Raw genomic sequence first — 24585 nt, forward strand, 5'->3', positions numbered from 1 at the left:
TTAAAGGCAATTAGAGAGCAGACACATGTGCTGCTAAAGCCCGCGACAAGCAAATAAAGAGCATAAGCATACCTTACAAAGACTGTACGAAACTTGTACATCTCAAATTAAAAGAAAAATGGCAGTCTGCCTGGGACAGTGAAGTGGGAAATAAACTACACTTGGTAAAGCCCATTTTGGGAGAATGGATGTCGTGCCGGCATCAGGAGCGTTTTATAGAAGTAATCCTATGCCGTCTCCGCATTGGACACACGCACCTGACACACAATTTTTTGTTGAAAAAAAGAAGAGAAACCACGATGCGAAAATGCGGAGAGGAACTAACTATTAACCACATTTTATTCACATGCGCAAGTCTTGAAAGGATAAGAAAAAAATATTTTGCAAAATTTTACAAAGAATACATTCCTTTTCATCCTAAACTGATTTTAGATGATGATGGACTAGTTGATTTATCGTGTGTTTTCAGTTTCTTAAGGGAAGCAAATGTTTTACACAAACTGTAGGAAAAAATGAAACATACTTCACTAAGAGAAACTGAAACCTTGTGCTAGGCACATCATGGTGTTGGCAGCTTAAGCGCCATAGAATCTAAAACAACCCAAATTTTTAAAAGGAGATTTTTTAAACAAATTAGTTTTTAACACACTCATTTTCCCATTTCTTGCAAAACAAAACTTTCACCTTGCTCGGGGCGCATGATAGCCTTAGTTGCTTATGCGCCAAAAAAACGAACACAACAACAACAACAGCTGTAATTACACTTAGAGTCAGAGTAATTAACACTGTTTTTGATGTTTTATACTGTTTTCAACCGCTACAGAGACTGCATAACATTCCGCTGTGAAAATTGATGAACATTCAGGTAGTGTCACTGTTTGGGCCGCTGCACTTCCAAGAGATTTTTTTTGTGTTCTAACCATCAGTTTAATATGCTGTATATTGCTTGTATGTTTCATCTACTGCGAAAAACGCCTGTGATAAGTATTCACGTGGGGCTTGCTGTTTATGTAAGCGTGTCAGCGCGAAGTTTCGTAAGATATATCAAGAGTGTAGAGACAGTTGCGGAGTCAAAGCAGAACACTCTTTCGGGAGACATAAAAAACCTAGATCGTTGTTCGCTTAAATGGGAATAACTGTGAGACCAGGATCTCTACCGCTCCAGCACGGGCGGCCGTTAACACCAGAGAAATTTCACTCGTTCTGAGCCAGGACGCTGCAGCCAACGTTAACGAATGCTTAGTGCGAGAGCTGTATGTAATAGCTTCACGACTTGATATGTCGAGGTTAATAGTGCGATTTATGCTGCCGGCTCTGATACTGGGTATCGTTAGTGCACCCTGTGAACCGGCCACACAAGAAGGCTAGGAGCCCAACCTATTCGATGATATATATATTCATGTCCTGAGCGCTGGTGATGCGAAGAGAAACGGCAAGAAGCGGCCATTACCTATTTGAGTCTGCGATAATTGAAACGGCTGCGCAAGGGCCTACAAATGCTTCGACAGGAACGCCCTTAATGAATACGGTAATGAATGTATACAGGTTTTGAGTTAGTTCCTGAATGCGCAGTTCTTCCGTCCGGAACTGCGGCCATTAGCTTTCCGTGTGGACGGCTGGTTGGCGGTGGAGTATCGGAGAACGGAAGCGACGGCCAGAAGACTGCTAGTGGTGGGAGTGGCGATCCTAAAGAGGGCTGCGGAAGAGGCTCAGAGAACTCGAGTGAGGGGGACGAGGGAAGATTGTACGTCGGCTGACGTGTATAGTTGTAGGGACGAGAGTCACGATTGTGGCAAAAACGAGCCACATGGCCGGCGACTCCACAGACGTAGCAAATAGGTCGGTTGTCTTGCGTGTGCCAGGGGTTGAAAAGATTTGGCTGTCATCGACGGCAGAGAACCGGACGATAAGCGGGGGTTGCAGGTTGCGGAGTTTGCTGTGGTCCCTGAGATTCGCGTAAGAGGGGCGGCTGGCTATACACAGGGGCAACTGGCGAGGGCCGTGGCAGCACCAAAACATCAGCGTACGTGAGAGGAGCCGCGACCAGGGGCTGCAGAGGAAGTGATGGCAGAACCTGAGCGACATGCTCCTGTATGACACGCTGAAGGGTCGGAGTGAACGGCGGCGCTGGCCAGGCGCTGGTGGGCAGGTATACAAGAAAAGCTGGAGTGCGCCTTCCTCATGAAATTTTGAATGTGCTAAATGAGCGACTGTTGGTCTAGGGCACCATCCCCGAATAGAGCCAATCTCGAAAGGGTGGCTTGCTGAAGACCAGCACGACGTGTGGGAAGCCGCTGTTTGTGCAGCTCATCGAAGCTTTGGCAGCTGATAACATTGGATACAGTTTGTGGGTTTCAGCATCTCAGGAATTGTTGTGGGCGACGAGCATATGAAAGGAATCATCGTCAATGCCTTGCATAATGTGTCTGATCTTATCGGCCTCGCTCATGGTAGGGTTGATGGGCTTTCAGACGTCGATGACATCCTCTATGTAACTGGTGGAGTGCCCGACTTTGTTGCAAGCGTTGCTCGGCACGAAGTTTACGGATAGCGGGACAGCCAAACACTTCTGTCAGGCTGGTCTTGAAAGTAGTCCAGGTAGAGATGACAGCCTCATGGTTTCGGCCCCACAAATTGGCAACGTCACTCACATAAAAGATAACGTTTGTGAGTTTTGCGACGTCGTCCCACTTATATGCACTTACGCGTTCATATGACTCCAACCAGTCTTCCACATCCTTGTCATCCCCGCAGGGGGCACCTGTTAAAGCAGGTGTTTGTGTGTTTTGTGCGACACCACGGACCCCGAGCACCCACGCTTAGCCGAGCGTGGCATCGTCGTGTCTGGGGAAAAGGGGATCCTGGTAGTTGAGCCAATGCCGAGTGTTTGGACCCTAAAGGCCCCTCGGTGGAGGTAACACACCACTTTGGCCCACGCTTCCCATAGACGGCACCTTCTGGCTGACCCACCCGGGGGAAATCGGCAGTCGCCTTTTCCTATCCTCCCCTTCATCTTTCACGTTCCTATCTTCTATCCTACAACTCTCCTGTCCTCTACTCTCTTCCGGTTTTTCCTTACTTCCAGGTGGCGAGGGTTAACCTTGTGTGGCTGACTACCCCGAGTTACGCCATATTAGGTTATAGTTACGGTGTACAGCTGACGTGGACAGGACTTGCCTGCCAATTCCTGCCCCGTCCCATCGTTGGGCTCCATGGTGGGTGGCTGGCGCCGCGGCCGAACATCATACATTATTTATGGCTTCTTCCTCCAAACAAACTGATCGCCTTTCCAAGAAAAGGCGGACCGATGTATCAGCCCAGTTCTTTTCAGCAAAGCATGACACTTTCCCTAAATATCATGTGATCCACAGTGAAAGCCCTGCCAAACAAGCTCGGCTAATATCCCCCTTTGCAGTATCTAGGTCTCTCACAACTATACTAGGCCCAGGATACAAAGTTAGTAAACTGGCTAGCGGGGATCTCCTGCTTGAGCTGCAAAGCAAACTCCAGTACAGCAACCTTCAGCAACTTACTACATTTGGGGATATCCCAATAACGGTCAGTGCTCACAGATCCTTGAACACAGTCCAAGGCGTGATATCAGAGAATGACTTCCTGTCACTCACCGAAGAAGAACTTCTAGAAGGTCTTTCTGACCAAAATGTAATCGGTGTACACAGGATCAAAATCCTGAAGAACAACCAAGAAATACCAACAAAGCACATAGTTCTGACTTTCAACTCCAGCAAACTCCCTGAATCCATTGAAGTCGGTTACATCAAAGTAGACATCCGGCCCTACATTCCAAACCCTAGACGTTGTTTCAACTGCCAAAGATTCGGTCATGGCTCCCAGAGCTGCCGTGGCCGACAAACATGTGCAAAATGTGCCCCAAATGAACATAAATCTGACGAGTGTGAAGCTGCGCCACACTGCGCAAACTGTGCAGGTGAACACGCCGCATACTCACGGTCATGTCCTTCTTGGAAGAAGGAAAAGGACATCATTACCATAAAGTCAAGGAAAACATAACGTTTAAAGAGGCACGACTGCGATATCTTGTTAAACAGGGCACTTTTTTGCTCACAGCCAAACCGAACTATTCCAATGTGGTGGAGCATGGGAGCAGCACACCACAACAGGATTTGGTCTCCGCCGAGGGTAAGCCTCAGGCAGGGCCATCCTTGCCCCAGGCAGAAGCAGCAAAAGCTGCCCTGCCATCGCAGAAACAGGGCACACTGGCCCCAGAGCCAACAGCCCAAAAGGCTTCTCCCCCAGAAGGGAAGCCTGCAACCAACACTCCTAACTCTCCCCAAACGTCCAAAGCCCCTGAGGCAATGGACACAACCCCTTCCTCGTCCACGCTGCAGCGCCGGCATAACTCTCTAGAAAGAAAACGGAGAGAAAAAACTCGTATAACAGGACCAGAAAAACCTGAAACCTAAATTCAGGTACATTCCAAAAAAAAATGGCGTTCCTCATACACTGGAACTGCCGAGGTCTCATAAACAACTACAACGATATAAAAGACATTTTACATTCATTTTCTCCTGTAGCCCTTTGCCTACAGGAAACTAACTTAGGACCACACCAAAACATTTTAAAAGGACACAACGTTTTTCGCTGCGACCGAAAAGAAGCAAATAGGTTATCTGGAGGTGTCGCTATTGTAGTGGAGAATGGAGTAGCAACACGTGAAATTAGCCTCAAAACCAAGAACGAAGCTGTTGCTGTCTCTATCATTCATTATAAAACAATAACTATATGCTCACTATATCTCCAACCGCACCTAACTGTAACCCTTCATGATCTGGAAGAGCTTTTAGAACAACTGCCAGAACCATATCTGGTTGTTGGAGATTTTAATGCGCACTCCACTTTTTGGAGAAGCGATCAGACAGACACTAGAGGTCGTATATTAGAGGATTTTATATTATCCAATGATGTCTGCCTGCTAAATACAAGGAAAGCATACATACTGCTTCCCAAGCACGGGGAAAATGAGCGTTTTAGATTTATCATTTAGCTCCCCATCAATTTTTACTGATTTTAAATGGGACGTCTTTGACAATCCTCTAGGAAGTGATCATTTGCCTGTCATTATCAGCCTAACACCCTCACCCTCCATCACTCTAAACAAACCCAAACGGTGGAAGCTGCACCTTGCGAACTGGGCTCTATTCCAGTCTGAAGCCAGTCTGGAAAAGGTCTTTTCCGAAAAACTCAGTGTTGACGAGATAAATGAAAAATTTACGGCCTGCATCATTGACGCAGCACTTGTAGCTATACCACAGTCTTCAGGAGTGGTACTGAAAAATCGCAAAGTCTGGTATTCTCAGGAGTGCAGAGATGCAAAGAAGAAACAAAACAAAGCTTGGGGAACCTTTCGCAGGTACCCTACAAACGAAAACCTCGTAAAATTCAAACAGGCGAAAGCTAGGGCACGGTACATCCGCCGAAACGCTGAGAAGGCTTCTTGGCAAAAATACATATCATCAATAAATAGCTCAATCACGTCAAAAAAAAATGTGGGAGCTTGTTCACAAACTGGATGGCAACTTCTCCCCGTACACAGTCCCCTTTCTAACATCTCCTGGCACCCAAACAAACTTACAGGAACAGGCAGATATTCTAGGCGATCATTTTTCTGCAATTTCAAGCTCACTACACTACCCAAAATCTTTTATAACATACAAAAAGAAGGCCGAAAAACAAAAACTGCCAACAAGTGGAAGTACTAATGAAACATATAACAAGTTAATAACACTACAAGAAATAAACACTGTTCTATCTGCCGGCAAGAAGACTGCACCTGGCCCAGATCAAATTCACTATCAGATGCTTGCACATCTTTCTACACCTGCATTAGAAGCACTTCTGAAATTTTTCAACAAAGTATGGGTATCCGGGAGTATTCCTGAGGCCTGGAAAAAAGCTATTATTGTGCCTTTCCTGAAACCAGGAAAGCCACCAACGGCCCCCAGCAGTTATAGACCCATAGCTCTCACAAGTTGCCTAGCAAAGTCTTTTGAAAGTGTTCTTAATACCAGATTAGCCTTTGTCCTTCATTCCCAAGAACTTCTAGACATACACCAATGTGGGTTCAAAACAGCATGTTCTACCACGGACCATCTAGTCCGCCTTGAAAACACTGTTCGTGAAGCATTTATTCAGAAACAGCACTGCCTTGCCGTCTTCTTTGATATGGAAAAGGCGTATGATACTACATGGAGGTTTGGCATCCTCCGTGACCTAGCATATTTAGGCATACGTGGTAGGATGTTAAACTGTCTAAAGGACTTCTTGTCAAATCGCTCATTCCGTGTGCGTTTAGGCTCAACCTTTTCAAAGAACTTTGTACCGGAGAATGGCGTACCACAGGGATGCGTCTTAAGCACAACTCTCTTTATAGTAAAAATGAATTCCATAAGCACAGTTATCCCGAAATCCGTAATGTATTCAGCTTATGTTGACGATCTACAGATTGCATACACATCCTCTAATGTATCTACATGTGAGAGACAGGTGCAGTTGACCATAAATAAACTAGCAGCATGGGCAGACACAAACGGATTTCAGTTTTCTCCTCAAAAAGCAGTGGCTCTCCTATTCTCTCTCAAACGAGGCTTACAAACAGATCCTACACTACACCTGAACAAAACGAAATTACAGGTGAAAAACGAACACAAATTTCTAGGCGTAACTTTTGACAAAAAACTCACCTTTCTTCCTCATATAAATGTCCTGAAGAAAAAGGCTTCCAAATCTCTAAACATACTAAAAGTTCTTTCCCGTAAGCACTGGGGCGCTGACAGGACATGCCTTAAACACATTTACAGATCTGTCGTACGCTCCACCTTAGACTATGGCTGCATAGTGTATGGGTCAGCTAGACCATCATATTTAAAAAAACTAGACCCGGTACATAACACAGGACTTCGACTCTCATGTGGAGCATACCGAACTTCTCCTATATCCAGTCTGCTTGTGGAAACAAATGAACCTCCTCTTGAAATCAGAAGAACTTCACTTACATGTGCCTATATATTTAAAATCAGATCTCTGCCAAAGCATATCTGCTATTCTCTAGTAACTAAATGCCCTTCTAGAACACTATTCACCAACAGACCCAATGCAGTGAGACCACTGCTCCTAAGATTTGAGCAAATGTGTCAAGAGGTTGAGCTACCGGATTGTTTACCTAGCATTGCCAAAAGACCTAACCCTCTGCCTCCTTGGTACCTGGTCCCTGCAGTTTGCGACCTCTCTCTTACACAGTTCCAAAAAACAATAAACCCCACAAGAGCACTTCATACAAGAATTCCTTCAGCTGAAAGAAAAATACAATAACTTCACAGACTTTTACACGGATGGCTCGAAAACAGATCATTATGTCGGAAGCGCAGTTGTTCAAGGCGAATGGGAGGAAATAATGAGACTTCCACAGTGCGCGTCCATCTTTACTGCTGAATGCTATGCTGTCTCTGTTGCCATAGAGAAAATAATGAAAGAAAACCTCAGGAGAAGTATCATTTACACAGATTCCCTAAGTGTAGTCACAGCCCTTCACACAAGAAATGCAGTTATACCAATACTTGGAAACATCATACACAGCATAGCAATACTTACAGATGAAGGACGAAGCATAAAAATTTGCTGGGTACCCAGTCATGTAGGAATCCGAGGTAATGAAAAAGCAGATATGTGCGCTGCCAAAGCTCGAGACAAGAAAATAAAACAAGTGCAGATACCATCTCAAGACTGCATGAAATTGGTACAGAGTAGACTGATACAAAAATGGCAGTCCACTTGGAACACTGAAACAAATAACAAACTACACCTCATAAAGCCTGTAATAGAAGAGTGGAAATCGAGCACACTCCTTGAACGTTCCAAAGAAGTGGCTCTATGCCGTCTTCGCATAGGACACACACATTTAACACATAGTTTCATTTTAACTAAACAGGATAAGCCCCTGTGTGATTCATGCGGACACGAGCTAACAGTCATCCACATTTTAATCTCATGCAGACAACTTGAACAACTGAGGAAAAAACATTTTACACAGTTTTACAAACAACACATTCCTCTTCATCCAGCTTTGCTTTTAGGTGAAAATGCGCTTGTTGATTTGCCCTGTGTTTTCAGGTTTTTAATAGAAGCAAACGTCCTAAACAGAATGTAAGTTTAAATTACATAAATACAACACACTTAACCATGAAATTGGCGCATGATAGCCTAAGTTGCTTATGCGCCACTAAACCCAACACAACACAACACACATCCTTGTCATCGATCGGTGCCACTGAAGATGGCTGGGTCATGCAGCCGCGCTGCGCCGAAACAAATGACAAGCGATGGAGTAGGTGGGGTTGGTGATTGGTTGGCAGTCTCAGGCATCGCGGAAGTGGTAGGCAACGCTCGGCTGCAGAGGTCCAGTTTGAGGGGATTGCTGTCACCCCCACTACTTGTAATCGAAGATCTTGCATAGGGCGCTACGTCGTGAACAGTGAACAGAACGTGTGGCGATCAGTCATAGTGTTGTCGTCGCCTTTCATGAGCATTAGGCGCTGAACATGATTGTCGCCATTCTCTTTATTCATCATGGTGACCATTTTAGAGCCGAATACCTGTCTTACAATTATATATCACGTAGGTGCCGAAGCCATTACTCCCTAACTTCCACGACAAAGTAGGGGCCCACAATCTTTGACTTAGAAATGTCCACCTCATCTAGCAATGGGTACAAGCGTCCCCCGGCCTGGTGCTCGGCTTTTACAGGGGTGTGCGTTTGGGAGAAGCTCCGTAAACCCCGCTGCGCGCCCCTCCTCCGCAGTGGGCCCAAACCCAGTTTCGAACCTCGCAGCCTGCAAAGGTGGTTCTGTTTGTCTTGCAAAGGTACTTCCTTTGACCCTCACCTGAAGTGCTCCCTTAGAGCCTCAGCTGCAGCAGTCCTAAAAAAAACAAAACGAAACAACGAAACACTTTAAAAACGCCTCTATGAACTCGATATTCTGTCACATTACGACTAAATGAAACTGCGCGCCTCCAGCATTAAACACGAATAGACAGATACTAAAACCCTTTGTGGCCACTTGAAGCGCTGTCCTTTAAGGCCACTTGAAGCGCTGTCATTGTGTTGTACAACCGTTTCAGTACCTCAGAAAACGTATTAAAGTGCGGAGCTGTGACACTCGTTGCAAGAACTAATACCCCTGTCATACGGACAGTTTCGATCCTCATTGAACTCGATCTGCATTCAACTCAATGCAGATCGAGGTTGTCACACGGCATTTTTCAAATGCAATCGAGCTCGAGCCTGCTTGACCTGCTTCCTCAATCGCTCTAGAGATTTCAAGCACACCCGAAAGCGGTCGCCGACACCCTCGTAGCGCACATGAGGAAAATTTCTCAATGCCCATTGAAAATGTCAACCCTTCTTGAAAACCTCAATGCAGATCGAGTTCAATGAGGGTCAAAAGTGACCATGTGACAGAGGTATCAGACCACCCGTATCTGCTACATAATGGCTTTTATGGCTTAGCAGTACACGGCAAGAGGCAGTTTAATACACATGGAGTGACCGAAAACATTCGTTTCATTTAATGAAGTAAAATTGCCCACATGCTTACCAGACCAAGGAGAGACGGTGACGTACAGACACGATGCTACCAGAGAGCCACCTGCTTCCGTACTGAGGCCGGCCGCCAGAACCTTCAATGTATCTGGAAAACAAAGCAGAGACCAAATGCAAGTTCTTAATGCCGTTCCCAACAGTGTCTTATATACGACTGTCTGGAACAACGTTCTAGATAATACATATTTACCCGCAGCGTTGTTCAGCATACTTTATACCACTTCCCATTACAGCCCTCACTATCTATCCTTCATGCTAACAGACGATTGCCTCTGATGGAGGTCGTTTTATATTTATTATTAATAGAGTCCCAAAAGCGCGTATCAATAGCACAGCTCCGGCTAAATTTTGAAATACTGTTATGTAGCACGCAGCATTATATGCATGGATATCACATATACTTGGGTGTCTTGTGGGTCGTTTCCATCGAAGCGCAGCAGCTGCAGCCAGTATTGAACCAGGGAGGAAACAGTATCACAGGGAGGGAACAGTATCAGAACACAGTAACAGGGAGGAAACAGAAGATGACTCCTAATCGTAGTCATCTTCAAACAACACTTTTTCACACACACATTATATACATGCCAAATATTTTAAGATGAATTCTTTTATGGTTTCTTGTTAATGCGGCTCAAAGTTTGAACAAACTGTTTTTTTTTAATATCAATATTCATAGACTAGTTTGTTCAGTAAATTGGGCACATTGAATCGTGCATCTGGTTTCCATAACTAGCGCGGCAAAAAGGGATAAACCAGTTTCCTGTATTTTGGAGGATCTAAGCCGGTACTGTTTGTGAGAGGCAAGTTAAATCTAGAAACACTCGATTATTATATTTCGAAGATGTTTTGTATCTGATTGCTAAGAAATATTTGTACAAGCAATAAACGGGTATAATATGGTATTGTAAAAATAGTTGATCGGTTGGAGCACGGTAGTCAACATGGGCTATGCAACGAACAGCTTTTTGCAACATGTATATATTATGCATATTTGTTTCAGAAGTAGTTGCCCAAACCAAAAAAAACAGTTGTAGTAATCCCGATCGCCATCAGCTCGCGCGCCAACCCGAAGAGGTAGACGAAGTGGAGCCGGAGCCTTGTTGGCACTGCCCTGTTGATTAGAACGCTACCCCCGTCGCTTTGGTTTGCGGACGTTGCTTGTGGTCTTGGTGCTCCTATAAACACCTTACACTTGGTGGAGGTTCGGTCGTCGCCCCAGTCCTCCTCGCAAATTTCACCCTGGAACTTCGGAACCGCACGCTACCGCCTTCGGTCACAACCATGCAGGACGCTCCCAGCCAACCATCGACGCCCATCCCTGCCACTCCTGCCACCATCTTCTGACAGGGGCACAACGCCCCCGTGACCCACCTTTCTTCAGTGGTACCGACGACCACGACGTTGACGACTGGCTGGCCTCTTTCGAGCGCGTCAGCACTTACAACCGCTGGGACGATTCCATCAAACTGAGCAACGTCCTCTTCTACCTCACGGACGTGGCGAATCTGTGCTTTCGAAACCACGAAGCCGATCTTCCGACGTGGTCTGTCTTCAAGAAGAACTTCGCGGATGTCTTCGGCCGTCCTGCGGTACGTAAACTCCGCGCCGAACAACGCCTCCATGCACGGCTTCAACGTCCCGAAGAAACGTTTACTAGCTACATTGAGGACGTGGTTGACCTCTGCAAGCGGGTCAATCCGTCCATGCCCGAGCCCGAAAGAGTCACACATGTTCTAAAAGGTCTCACTGATGATGCGTACTATATGATGTCGGCCAGAGACCCTACTTCCGTATCCGACATTATAACACTGTGCCAGAGGTTTGACGAGCTACGAAAGCAACACGCTTCTACGCGGCGGGCTGCCACACCTGCCGGCATTGCTGGCTTGGCACTGGCTACGCCGTCTGCGGAACAGTCTCAATTTATGCAGAATATACAAGACTTCATCCGCGAAGAAGTCGCAAGCCAGCTGTCCCTCCTCCACCCAGTTCAGCCGGTTCAGCCGACCGCCTGCACTTCGCAATTAGCGCCGGCAAACGCGCCATCCATCTCGCCGGCTATCCGCCAAGTTATCGAGGAGAAAGTCGCCGAAGCGCTGCCTTCCAGTGTTCCCATCGCTCCTGAGCAAGCACCACTCACTTACGCTCAAGTAACCGCTGGAACGCGCGGTCCGCTTCCAACATCGTCGTACCAGAACGGCCCTACATTTTATGCTCCACCTCGTTTCATGGCCCCTCAGTCTCAGATCCCTCGACCGCGACGCCGCATTACGAACCCATGGCGAACCGCCGACAATCGCCCAATTTGCTATGCTTGCGGGCTCCCGGGTCACGTTGCTCGCCTTTGCCGTCAGCGCCCGCTTCATCCTGAGAACACAGTCCGTCAGTACCACTACGATCCCGAGCCGCCCTTGAGCAACGTCTCTTCTGGATCGTCTCCACCTCGGGCTCAGTACTCGACACGCCGTTCGCCTTCGCCTCGCCGACGTTCCATTTCGCCAATGGTCCGGCGACAGGGCCCTACGCAAGGGGAAAACTGAATGCCGCAGTTCCGGAGGCAAGAACTGCGCGTTTGACGAACTCGTTAAGTCCTCCGCCTTCTCCCGCCAACGTCATTGAAGTGTTCGTAGAAGGTTTTCCCGTTCTTGCGCTGGTGGATACAGGTGCTGCCGTTTCCGTAATTAGTGATGCCCTTCGCCGCAAAATTCGCAAGGTCACGACGCCGCTTTCTGCCTTTTCGCTTCGTACGGCCAGTTCAGAACGCATCACCCCTGTGGCAGCGTGCACGGTACGAGTTTGCATCAAAGACATTACGTATCTCGTCGAGATGGTGGTGCTTTACGACTGCTCCCACAACATCATCCTCGGCTACGACTTTCTGTCAACTCACAGTGCTGTGATTGATTGTGCCCGTGCTGAAGTTGAGCTTTCCCCTGTGTGTAATGTTTCCCTGTGTGACCCGCCTGCGCGCCCTGCTAAACTCCTTGTAGCTGCAGACACCGACATTCCTTCCTTTTCTTCTGTTCTCGTTCCCCTTAGTTCAACATCTGCCCTCCCTAGTCCTGTTCTCTTTACGCCCAAACTCGTCTCCGCCCACCATAACCGCCTCCTTCTTCCTTTCGCCGTTCTAACAATTTCTGATGGCAGCTGTGTCATCTATGCTTCCAACCCTTTTCCCTGCCCAACGGCTGTTCTTCGCGGGGAGTGCCTCGGCTACATTGAAGAGCTGGACCCTGATCGCACTTACATGTTCTCCGAACCTGAAGTTTTTCCTCACGTCGCTGCCCTGACGTCTTGTGCTGCTACGAGTGATGAGCTTCCTGTCGACGCCCTTCATCGAGCTATCGCGACCGACCTTACGTCCGCCCAACGGGACCAAATAGTCGCCCTCCTTCAGCGCTTCAGTGCATCTTTTGACGTGTCCCAGCCTTCCTTGGGCCGCGCCTTGACCGTTTCTCATGCAATCGACACTGGTCCTCATGCTCCCCTGCGGCAGCGACCATATCGCGTGTCGCCCACTGAGCGCCGCGTCATTCGTGACAATGTCGCCGATATGCTTCAACGGGGCATCATACGACCATCTCATAGCCCTTGGGCCTCCCCCGTAGTGTTGGTGACGAAGAAAGATGGCACGATCCGCTTCTGTGTGGACTACCGGCGTCTGAATAAGATAACCCGCAAAGATGTTTACCCACTACCACGAATTGACGACGCGCTAGATTGTTTGCAAGGAGCGGAGTTCTTTTCGTCGCTAGATTTGCGCTCTGGCTATTGGCAAGTACCGATGGCTTCCGCTGACCGCCCGAAAACAGCCTTCATCACTCCCGATGGATCGTATGAATTCAATGTGATGCCGTTCGGACTGTGCAACGCCCCCGCCACCTTCGAGAGAATGATGGATAACATTCTCAGTGGGCTCAAATGGGAAACGTGTCTTTGTTATCTAGATGACATTGTCGTTTTCTCGAAAGATTTCCCTTCCCACCTTCTGCGCCTTCATCGTGTCCTTACGTGCCTTACTGAAGCCGGCCTACAGCTAAACTTGAAGAAATGTCACTTTGCCGCTACCAAGCTCACAATACTTGGTCATGTCATATCCAAGGATGGCGTTCTACCGGATCCTACCAAACTTCGTGCCGTCGCAGACTTCCCCAAGCCCACAACCTTGAAAGAACTTCGAAGTTTTATCGGTCTATGTTCGTATTTCCGCCGTTTTATCCGCAACTTCGCCAGTATCATCGCCCCTTTAACGCAACTTCTCGCCGGAGGCCCGAACCTCTCCTCTTGGTCACCAGCCTGTGATGCTGCGTTCAGTACACTACGCCGTCTACTGGTCTCTCCCCCTATACTCCGCCATTTTGACCCTGCCTGCTCGACCGAAATACACACTGATGCAAGCGGCGCAGGTCTGGGCGCTGTTCTTGCTCAACGGAAACCTCGATATTCCGAGTATGTCGTCGCGTACGCTAGTCGTACCCTCACGAAAGCGGAATCGAACTATTCTGTGACCGAAAAGGAGTGTCTGGCCATCATATGGGCCATTACCAAGTTTCGTCCTTATATTTACGGTCGCCAATTCTACGTCGTTACCGACCACCACGCGCTCTGTTGGCTATCCTCCCTCAAAGACCCCTCCGGCCGCCTCGCCAGCTGGGCGTTACGTCTTCAGGAGTACGATATCCACGTCATCTATCGATCTGGACGCAAGCACACCGACGCTGATGCACTTTCCCGTTCACCGCTTCCTAACGACTCGACGGCTGGCTTCGTTTGTGCCTACGATATGTCGCCGCTCAACATTACCAACATGAAATCTGAGCAGCAGAAGGACCCATGGATATCCTTCCTCTTAACATTCCTGTCTGCGCCCGCAGAGCTGTCTCCGTCACGTGCACTTCGTCGTCAGGCCCACCACTTCGCCACTCATGATGGACTTTTATACCGCCGCAATTACCATCCTACAGGGCGAAAGTGGCTTCTCGTGATTCCGCGACATCTCCGTGCCGAAATCTGCGCCTCTTTCCACGCCGATCCCCAATGCGGCCATGCAGGTGTCATGAAAACCTATTCTCGACTGCGTATGAGATATTACTGGCGCGGCATGTACCGCTTCATTCGTCAGTATATCCGATCCTGTACCGCCTGCCAACGTCGCAAGAATCCATCCCCTCAGCCAGCCGCTCCGTTGCAGCCATTGCCTTGCCCCAGCCGCCCTTTTGACCGTGTCGGTATCGATCTGTATGGCCCGCTTCCGACCACGTCGGCTAACAACCGCTGGGTCATCGTAGCCGTTGACCACCTAACCCGTTACGTGGAAACTTCGGCCTTGCAGTCTGCCACCGCACGGGATGTTGCTTCGTTCATTCTGCATCGCCTCGTTCTTCGTCACGGCGCACCGAAAGAATTGATCAGTGACCGCGGACGTGCGTTTCTTTCCGACACTGTCGAAGCCCTCCTCAAACAGTGCCAAATCATTCACCGGAGCACCACAGCATATCACCCCCAAACGAACGGCATGACTGAGCGATTTAATCGCACTCTTAGTGACATGCTAGCCATGTACGTTGATAGCGCTCACTCTAATTGGGACCAAGTGCTGCCTTTCGTAACGTACGCCTACAATACGGCTACGCAGGCTACGACTGGGTTCTCCCCCTTCTTTCTTTTATATGGTCGTGAACCCACGTCCACCATGGATACTATCCTGCCCTACCAACCCGACGCTTCAGAGACCACTCTACTGTCTGAAGCGCACACATTTGCCGAAGAATGCCGACAATTGGCGCGCTCCTTCACAACGGAGAACCAGGCTCAACAAAAGCATAACCGGGACCCTACAAATCCAGCGCCTTCATATCTCTCAGGTGCCCTCGTTTGGCTCTGGGTGCCTTCCTCTGCACCCGGCCTCTCATCCAAACTCCTATCGCGCTGTCATGGACCTTACCGCATTCTCGAACAATCTTCTCCCGTCAATTACGTAGTAGAGCCCTTGAACCCATCTCCAGATCATCGCCGCCGCGGCCGAGAAACTGTACATGTCGACCGCCTCAAGCCGTATTATGATCCCCCTACCCTTTCCTCCCCATGAGTCGCCAGGATGGCTCTTTTTCCGCCGGGGGGTATTGTAGTAATCCCGATCGCCATCAGCTCGCGCGCCAACCCGAAGAGGTAGACGAAGTGGAGCCGGAGCCTTGTTGGCACTGCCCTGTTGATTAGAACGCTACCCCCGTCGCTTTGGTTTGCGGACGTTGCTTGCGGTCTTGGTGCTCCTATAAACACCTTACACAGTAGATTAAATGAGACAAAAAATAGCGTTATATATGTTTAACTTGACGGAGACCGGTAGACAGTATCGAAATTGAGCAAGAATACCAACGCACCTCGACAGATGAAATGACAGGAACGCTCAAGACTACTTGAGCGTTCCAGCTCATTTGACGGGAAAAGTACTCCTAGTGTTTTAAGCACGTCTTTTAATTCTATGTTGATGTTAGCAATCTTTATGTCGAAGTTCTGACTAATTGGTAATTGCCTTGGGTGAAAAACAACTCCTTTAGTTTTTTGAGTATTTTCAGTAGTGCATTGCTTTCACTCCACATTTTTAATTTATTTATTGCATTATTTATAATTGGAAGAAGAAGCTGAAGGGAGGAGCCTTGAAAAAATAAACTCTTATCATCTGCATTAATAATATATTTTGGTTTATCATGAATAGGAACTATATCATTTATGTATAACATGAACAGAAGAGGCTCTAAAATTCTACCTTGCGCTACACCGATACAAACAGCGGTGGGATGATGTGGATGGTGAGAAGATGGCTGGTGAATGCAGATAAGTACCATTGTACTCTGTTCTAACGCGGCCAAGGTGTGAATTCCGGCAGTTACGCAACACGGCACCCATTGTTTCATTTAAATTTCGCTCTATAAACACAACGCAAGTTTATAGTTCTGTGTTCATAGCATAGTTGTAGTCCTGGCAATTCTGAAAGCATTATCTGACTTAAGGCCCCGTTGCAGATAACACTTAAACGTTCGCGTTGTATGCTCGTAAGAAAACAATGAGTGAAATTTCATTTCCTTCACATCTCTACCACACGCTTTATGTGAAGTCACATTAGCAGATCCGAACACCTCCGGTGCTGGTACAGAGCAGAGCATGCCCAATCAATCAGCTACATATTTACAATGTGGAGCCTCCACTGCACACGTTTCGCAACTTGTCTGGCTGACCGGCAAATTAAGAACTACTTGAGACTGGTCGGTGTCTTGATGGCTCTTTTAAGGAAATGTCTCGTCTGTTGTTTATGTGAGATATTGCAAACGACAGGTTGCTTTCGCAAGGTACAAAGTTTTATATAGTACTATGTAAAGCTTTCGCATTTCACTCTCCTAAGTTACGTGCTGACTGTATTTTGCAGTCTCCTGAATTGCAATTTCTTCTTTGCCATAAAAGTATCATTACCATAAAATCATTACCAATCATTATCATAACCAATCATTACCATAAAAGTCAAGGAAAACAACGTTTAAAGAGGCACGACAGCGATATCTTGTTAAACAGGGCACTTTTTTGTTCACAGCCAAACCGACCTATTCCAATGTGGTGGAGCATGGGGGCAGCACACCACAACAGGATTTGGTCTCCGCCGAGGGTAAGCCTCAGGCAGGGCCATCCCTGCCCCAGGCAGAAGCAGTGAAAGCTGCCCTGCCATAGCAGAAACAGGGCACACTGGCCCCAGAGCCAGCACCCCAAAAGGTTTCTCCCCCAGAAGGGAAGCCTGCAACCAACACTCCTAACTCTCCCTAAATGTCCAATGCCCTTGAGGCAATGAACACAATCCCTTCCCCGTCCACGCTGCCGCGGCGGCATAACTCTCTGGAAAGAAAACGGAGAGAAAAAGCTTATAACAGGACCTGAAAAACCTGAAACCTAAATTCAGGTACATTCCATAAAAAAATGGCGTTCCTCATACACTGGAACTGCCGAGGTCTCATAAACAACTCAGTCAGTTCAGTCGTTCAGTCGTGTCCGATTCTTCGTGACCCTACAACGATATAAAAAACATTTTACATTCATTTTCTCCTGTAGCCCTTTGCCTACAGGAAGCTAACTTAGCACCACACCAAAACATTTTAAAAGGACACAACGTCTTTCGCTGCGACCGAAAAGAAGCAAATAGGCTATCTGGAGGTGTCGCTATTGTAGTGCAGAATGGAGTAGCAACACGTGAAACTAGCCTCAAAACCAAGTTCGAAGCTGTTGCTGTCTCTATCATTCATTATAAAACAGTAACTATATGTTCACTGTATCTCCAACCGCACCTAATTGTAACCCTTCATGATCTGGAAGAGCTTTTAGAACAACTGCCAGAAGCATATGTGGTTGTTGGAGATTTTAATGCGCACTCCACTTTTTGGAGAAGCGATCAGACAGACACTAGAGGTTGTATAATAGAGGATTTTATGTTATGCAATGATGTCTGCCTGCTAAATACAGGAAAGCATACATACTGCACCCAAGCACAGGGAAAATGAGCATTTTAGATTTATCATTTAGCTCCCCATCAATTTTTACTGATTTTAAATGGGACGTCTTTGACAATAATCTAGGAAGTGATCATTTGCCTGTCATTATCAGCCTAAAACCCTCACCCTCCATCACTCTAAACAAACCCAAGCGGAGGAAGCTGCACCTTGAGAACTGGGCTCTATCCAGTCTGAAGCCAGCCTGGAAAAGGTCTTTTCCGAGGTACCCTACAAATGAAAACATTGTAAAATTCAATCAGGCGAAAGCTATGGCACGGTTCGTCCGCCGAAACGCTGAGAAGGCTTCTTGGCAAAAATACATATCATCAATAAATAGCTCAATCACAAAACAAAATAGGAGCTTGTTCACAAACTGGATGGTAACTTCTCCCCGTACACGGTCCCCTTTCTAACATCTCCTAGCACACAAACAAACTTACAGGAACAGGCAGATATTCTAGGCGAGCATTTTTCTGCAATTTCAAGCTCACTAAACTACCCAAAATCTTTCACAACATACAAAAACAAGGCCGAAAAAGAAAAACTGCCAACAAGTGCAAGTACAAATGAAGCATATAACAAGTTAATAACACTAAAAGAAATAAACACGGTTCTATCTGCCGGCAAGAAGACTTCACCTGGCCCAGATCAAATTCACTATCAGATGCTTGTACATCTTTCTACACCTGCTTTAGAAGCACTTCTGAAATTTTTCAACAAAGTATGGGTATCTGGGAGTATTCCTGAGGCCTGGAAAAAAGCTATTATTGTGCCTTTCCTGAAACCAGGAAAGCCACCAACGGCCCCCAGCAGTTATAGACCCATAGCTCTCACAAGTTGCCTTGCAAAGTCTTTTGAAAGTGTTCTTAATACCAGATTAGCCTTTGTTCTTCATTCCTGAGAACTTCTAGACATTCACCAATGTGGGTTCAAAACAGCATGTTCTACCACGCACCATCTAGTCTGCCTTGAAGACACTGTTCGTGAAGCATTTATTCACTAACAGCACTGCCTTGCCGTCTTCTTTGATATGGAAAAGGCATATGACACTACATGGAGATTTGGCATCCTAAGTGACCTAGCAGGTTTAGGCATACGTGGTAGGATGTTAAACTGTCTAAAGGACTCCTTGACAAATTGCTCATTCCGTGTGCGCTTGGGCTCAACCTTTTCAAAGAACTTTGTACAGGAGAATGGCGTACCACTGGGATGCGTCTAAAGCACATCTCTCTTTATAGTAAAAATGAATTCCATAAGCACAGTTATCCCGAAATCCATAATGTATTCAGCTTATGTTGACGATCTACAGATTGCATACACAAACTCTAATGTATCTACATGTGAGAGACAGGTGCAGTTGACCATAAATAAACTAGCAGCATGGGCAGACACAAACGGATTTCAGTTTTCTCCTCAAAAAACAGTGGCTGTTCTATTCTCTCTCAAACGAGGCTTACAGACAGATCCTACACTACACCTGAACAAAACTAAATTACCGGTGAAAAACGAACACAAATGTCTAGGCGTAACTTTTGACAAAAAACTCACCTTTCTTCCTCATATAAATGTCCTGAAGAAAAAGGCTTCCAAATCTCTAAACATACTAAAGGTTCTTTCCCGTAAACACTGGGGCGCTGACAGGACATGCCTTAAACACATTTACAGATCTGTCGTACGCTCCTCCTTAGACTATGGCTGCATAGTGTATGGGTCAGCTAAACCATCATACTTAAAAAAACTAGACCAGGTACATAACAAAGGACTTCGACTCTCATGTGGAGCATACCGAACTTTTCCTATATACAGTCTGCTTGTGGAAACAAATCAACCTCCTCCTGAAATCAGAAGAACATCACTTATATGTGCCTATATATTTAAAATCAGATCTCTGCCAAAGCATATCTGCTATTCCCTAGTAACTAAATGCCCTTCTAGAACACTATTCACCAACAAACCCAATGCAGCGAGACCACTGCTCCTAAGATTTGAGCAAATGTGTCAAGAGGTTGAGCTATCCGATTGTTTACCTAGTATTGCCAAAAGCCCTAACCCTCTGCCTCCTTGGTACCTGGTCCCTGCAGTTTGCAACCTCTCACTTAAACAGTTCCAAAAGACAATAACCCCACAAGAGCACATCATACAAGAATTCCTTCAGCTGAAAGAAAAGTACAGTAGCTTCACAGACTTTTACACGGATGGCTCGAAAACAATCATTATGTCGGAAGCGCAGTTGTTCAAAGCGAATGGGAGAAAATAATAAGACTTCCAAAGTGCGCGCCCATCTTTACTGCTGAATGCTATGCTGTCTCTGTTGCCATAGAGAAAATAATAAAAGAAACCACAGGAGAAGCATTATTTACACAGATTTCCTAAGTATAGTCACAGCCCTTCGCACAAGAAATGCAGTTATACCAATTCTGGGAAACATCATACACAGCATAGCAACACTTACAGATGAAGGACGAAGCATAAAAGCTTGCTGGGTCCCCAGTCATGTAGGAATTCAAGGTAATGAAAAAGTAGATATGTGCGCTGCCAAAGCTCGAGACAAGAAAATAAAAGAAGCGCAGGTACCTTCTCAAAACTGCATGAAATTGATACAAAGTTAACTGATACAAAAATGGCAGTCGACTTGGAACACTGAAACAAATAACAAAATACACCTCATAAAGCCTGTAATAGAAGAGTGGAAATCGAGCACCCACCTTGAACGTTCCAAAGTGGCTCTATGCCGTCTTAGCATAGGACACACACATTTAACAAAGAGCTTCATTTTACCTAAACAGGATAAGCCCCTGTGTGATTCATGCGTACACGAGCTAACATTCACCCACATTTTAATCTCATGCAGACAACTTGAACAACTGAGAAAAAAACATTTTACGCAGTTTTACAAACAACACATTCCTCTTCATCCAGCGTTGCTTTCAGGTGAAAATTCGCTCATTGATTTGCCCTGGGTTTTCAGGTTTTTAATAGAAGCTCCCGCAGGGGGCACCTGTTAAAGCAGGTGTTTGTGTGTTTTGTGCGACACCACGGACCCCGAGCACCCACGCTTAGCCGTGCGTGGCATCGCCGTGTCTGGGGAAAAGGGGATCCTGGTGGTTGAGCCGATGCCGAGTGTTTGGACCTTTAAGGCCCCTCGGCGGAGGCAACACACCACTTTGGTCCACGCTTCTCACAGACGGCACCTCCGGGCTGACCCACCCGGGGGAAATCGGCAGTCGCCTTTTCCTGTCCTCCACTTCATCTTTCACTTTCCTATCTCTTTTCTCAGCACTGTCCTGTCTCCTCCTCATTTCTTGTTTTTCCTTTTTTCTTGGCGGCGAGGGTTAACCTTGTGTGGAGTAGCTACCCTGAGTTGCCCATATTTGGTTATAGTGGCGGTGTACTGCTGGCGTGGGCAGGACTTCTTGCAAGTTCCTGTCCCGTCCCCTCGTTGGGCTCCATGGTGGGTGGCAGGCACAACTACCGAAAACACAAACCCTTTCATGGATTCTTTCTCCCAAACAAATGATCGCCCTCCGAGCAAACGAGGGCAGACCGATGCTACAAGCCATTTCTTTGTGAAAACAAAAGAGACTTTCCCAAAGTTCCATGTCATACATAGCGAAGAGCTAGAAAAACCCGCTCGAAAAATATCCCCTTTCATAGTGTCAAAGTGTCTCACTAAAGACCTGGGCCCTGGATACAAAGTATCAAAACTTGCAAATGGTGACCTCTTGCTAGAAGTACAAACTAAGTGCCAGTCCTCCAACCTGAAAAACATTGTGTCGCTTGGGGACATCCCCGTCGTCATCACTCCCCACCGATCCTTGAACATTGTAAAAGGAGTAATATCTGAGATAGACTTCATTGCTCTCACTGAAGATGAAATGGCAGAAGGACTAGCAGACCAAAACGTCATAGCGGTTCACAGAATAAAAATCCGAAAGGATAACAAGGAGATCCCTACAAAACATCTGGTTCTGACTTTCAATAGCTGCACCCTCCCAGAGTCAATTGAAGTTGGATACATCAAAATAAACGTCCGACCGTACATCCCAAATCCGAGGAGATGCTTCAACTGCCAGAAATACGGCCATGGTTCGCAAAGTTGCCGTGGCCGCAGAACTTGTGCGAAATGTGCTGCGAACGACCACAACTCTGATAACTGCACCGCAGACCCACGCTGTGCAAACTGTGAGGGGGATCACCCCGCATACTCTCGATCCTGCCAAAAATGGAAAGAAGAAAAGCAGATCATAACACTAAAAACAACAAAGAACATCACATACAAAGAGGCACGTACCCAGTACAACAAAACCAAGAACACTTTTCAGTTCACAGCGAAACCAAATCTCGCCGATGTGGTGCGACAGGGCGGGGCACCACAACGGCCTTCGGCACCTACCCAGACCTCAAACGAGGCTGAGGTAGTGCCATCCCCTGCCCTGGTGGAAGCAGCTCCCGCTCCTCCACCACCCCCAAAACAGGCTACGCGTCCCTCAGGGTCGGCGGGCCACAAGACCTCTGCCCACGAGGCAAGGTCTAAAAATAAGGAACACGTGCCTCTGGCACGTTCGTCCAGCACCTCAGACGAGGTAATGGACATAGGCCAGGACAGCTCTTTGCCGTCTTCGTCACAGAGACGGCGGAGCTCCTTGGAACGAACAAAAACAGACAAGGCCCGAATCACGGGCCCTGGAAAAAACTTAATCTCCAAGCTTTCAACAAAAAAAGATGGCATTCCTGGTACAGTGGAACTGTAGAGGACTTCTAAAGAATATTAATGACATAAAAGACATTCTAGATACAGTCTCGCCAATTGCACTGTGCGTACAGGAAACAAATTTAGGTTGCATGCACTCGAATATACTGAAAAAATATCAAGTCTTCCGTCGAGATCGAGAGCAAGCAAGCAGGCTTTCGGGTGGTGCGGCCATCATATTGCAAAGTGGAGTTCCAGCTCAAGAACTGAAATTAAACACTCCCTTAGAAGCTGTAGCAGCCAGAATAATTGCCTTTAAAACTCTTACGGTGTGTTCTGTCTATATTCAACCAAATCTTAAAATAACACTCCATGATCTAGAAAACCTTTTTTGCCAGCTACCAGAGCCCTACCTAGTAGTAGGAGATTTTAATGCACACTCTCCTTTGTGGGGAAGTGAAAAAAGTGATACACGTGGACAGCTTATCGAGGATTTTATTCTTAGTTCAGACATTTGCTTATTGAACTCCTGTGAGCCCACGTACTGTTCACCAAGGACAGGAAAAATGAGTTTTTTAGATTTGGCTTTTAGTTCACCTTCCCTTTTTAATGATTTTAAATGGGATGTTCTGAACAACCCGTATAGTAGCGACCACCTGCCAGCAATAATCAGCTTATCATCCTCACCATCACTCATGCCGACCAAACCGAAACGGTGGAAACTTCACTTAGCAGATTGGGAGCTTTTTAAAGTAGAGGCGAATCTAGGAGCAGTTTTTACAGATGCCCTTAGTGTCGACAGAATAAATGAGTTGTTCACGACTTGCATTATCACTGCCGCTCACCTCGCCATTCCACAGTCCTTAGGTGTGGTGCGACAAAAACACAAGACGTGGTGGTCTCGGGAATGTAAGGAGGCCAAAAAGCGACAAAATAAAGCATGGGGTGTTTTCCGAAGGTACCCTACACACGAAAATCTTACAGCTTTTAAAAAGGCCAAAGCTAAAGCTCGATACATCCGTCGCAACTCTGAAAAAGAATCCTGGCAGAAGTATGTCACGTCAATAAATAGCTCAATGACGTCTAAAAAAATGTGGGAACAAGTTCGTAAACTCAGTGGAAACTTTTCCCCGTTTACAATTCCCATCCTCACAGCCCCTGGTGTTCAGACTAGCATAGAAGAACAGGCCAATATACTAGGCGAACATTTCGCACACGTTTCAAGTTCGTCACACTACACAGAAACATTCCTAAAATACAAAAACATAGCTGAGAAACAAAAACTCACAACAAGTGGCGGCAGAAATGAATCATATAATAGTTTTATTACACTCCAAGAAGTAAAGAACGTCCTTGCTGCTGAAAAACAGACTGCGCCTGGTCCTGACGAAATTCATTACGAAATGCTGGCTCATTTATCCGAATCCTCTGTAGAGGCACTTGTGAAATTCTTTAACAAAATTTGGACTCTGGGTAAACTCCCGGAGGCTTGGAAACAAGCCGTTATTGTTCCGTTTCTGAAACCAGGAAAGCCGCCGACCTCAGCGGGCAGTTACAGACCCATAGCTCTGACCAGCTGTTTAGCAAAATGTTTTGAAAGTGTTTTAAACATCCGACTAACTTTCATCTAAGAATCTCATAAACTTCTTAATGTTCATCAGTGTGGTTTTAAAAAAGGGTGTGCAACGACCGACCACTTAGTGCGTCTTGAAAATACTGTCAGGGAA

Source organism: Amblyomma maculatum, chromosome 3 (assembly GCF_055883805.1).
Source record: "Amblyomma maculatum isolate TAMU_Amacu chromosome 3, ASM5588380v1, whole genome shotgun sequence".
Lineage (NCBI taxonomy): Eukaryota > Metazoa > Arthropoda > Arachnida > Ixodida > Ixodidae > Amblyomma > Amblyomma maculatum.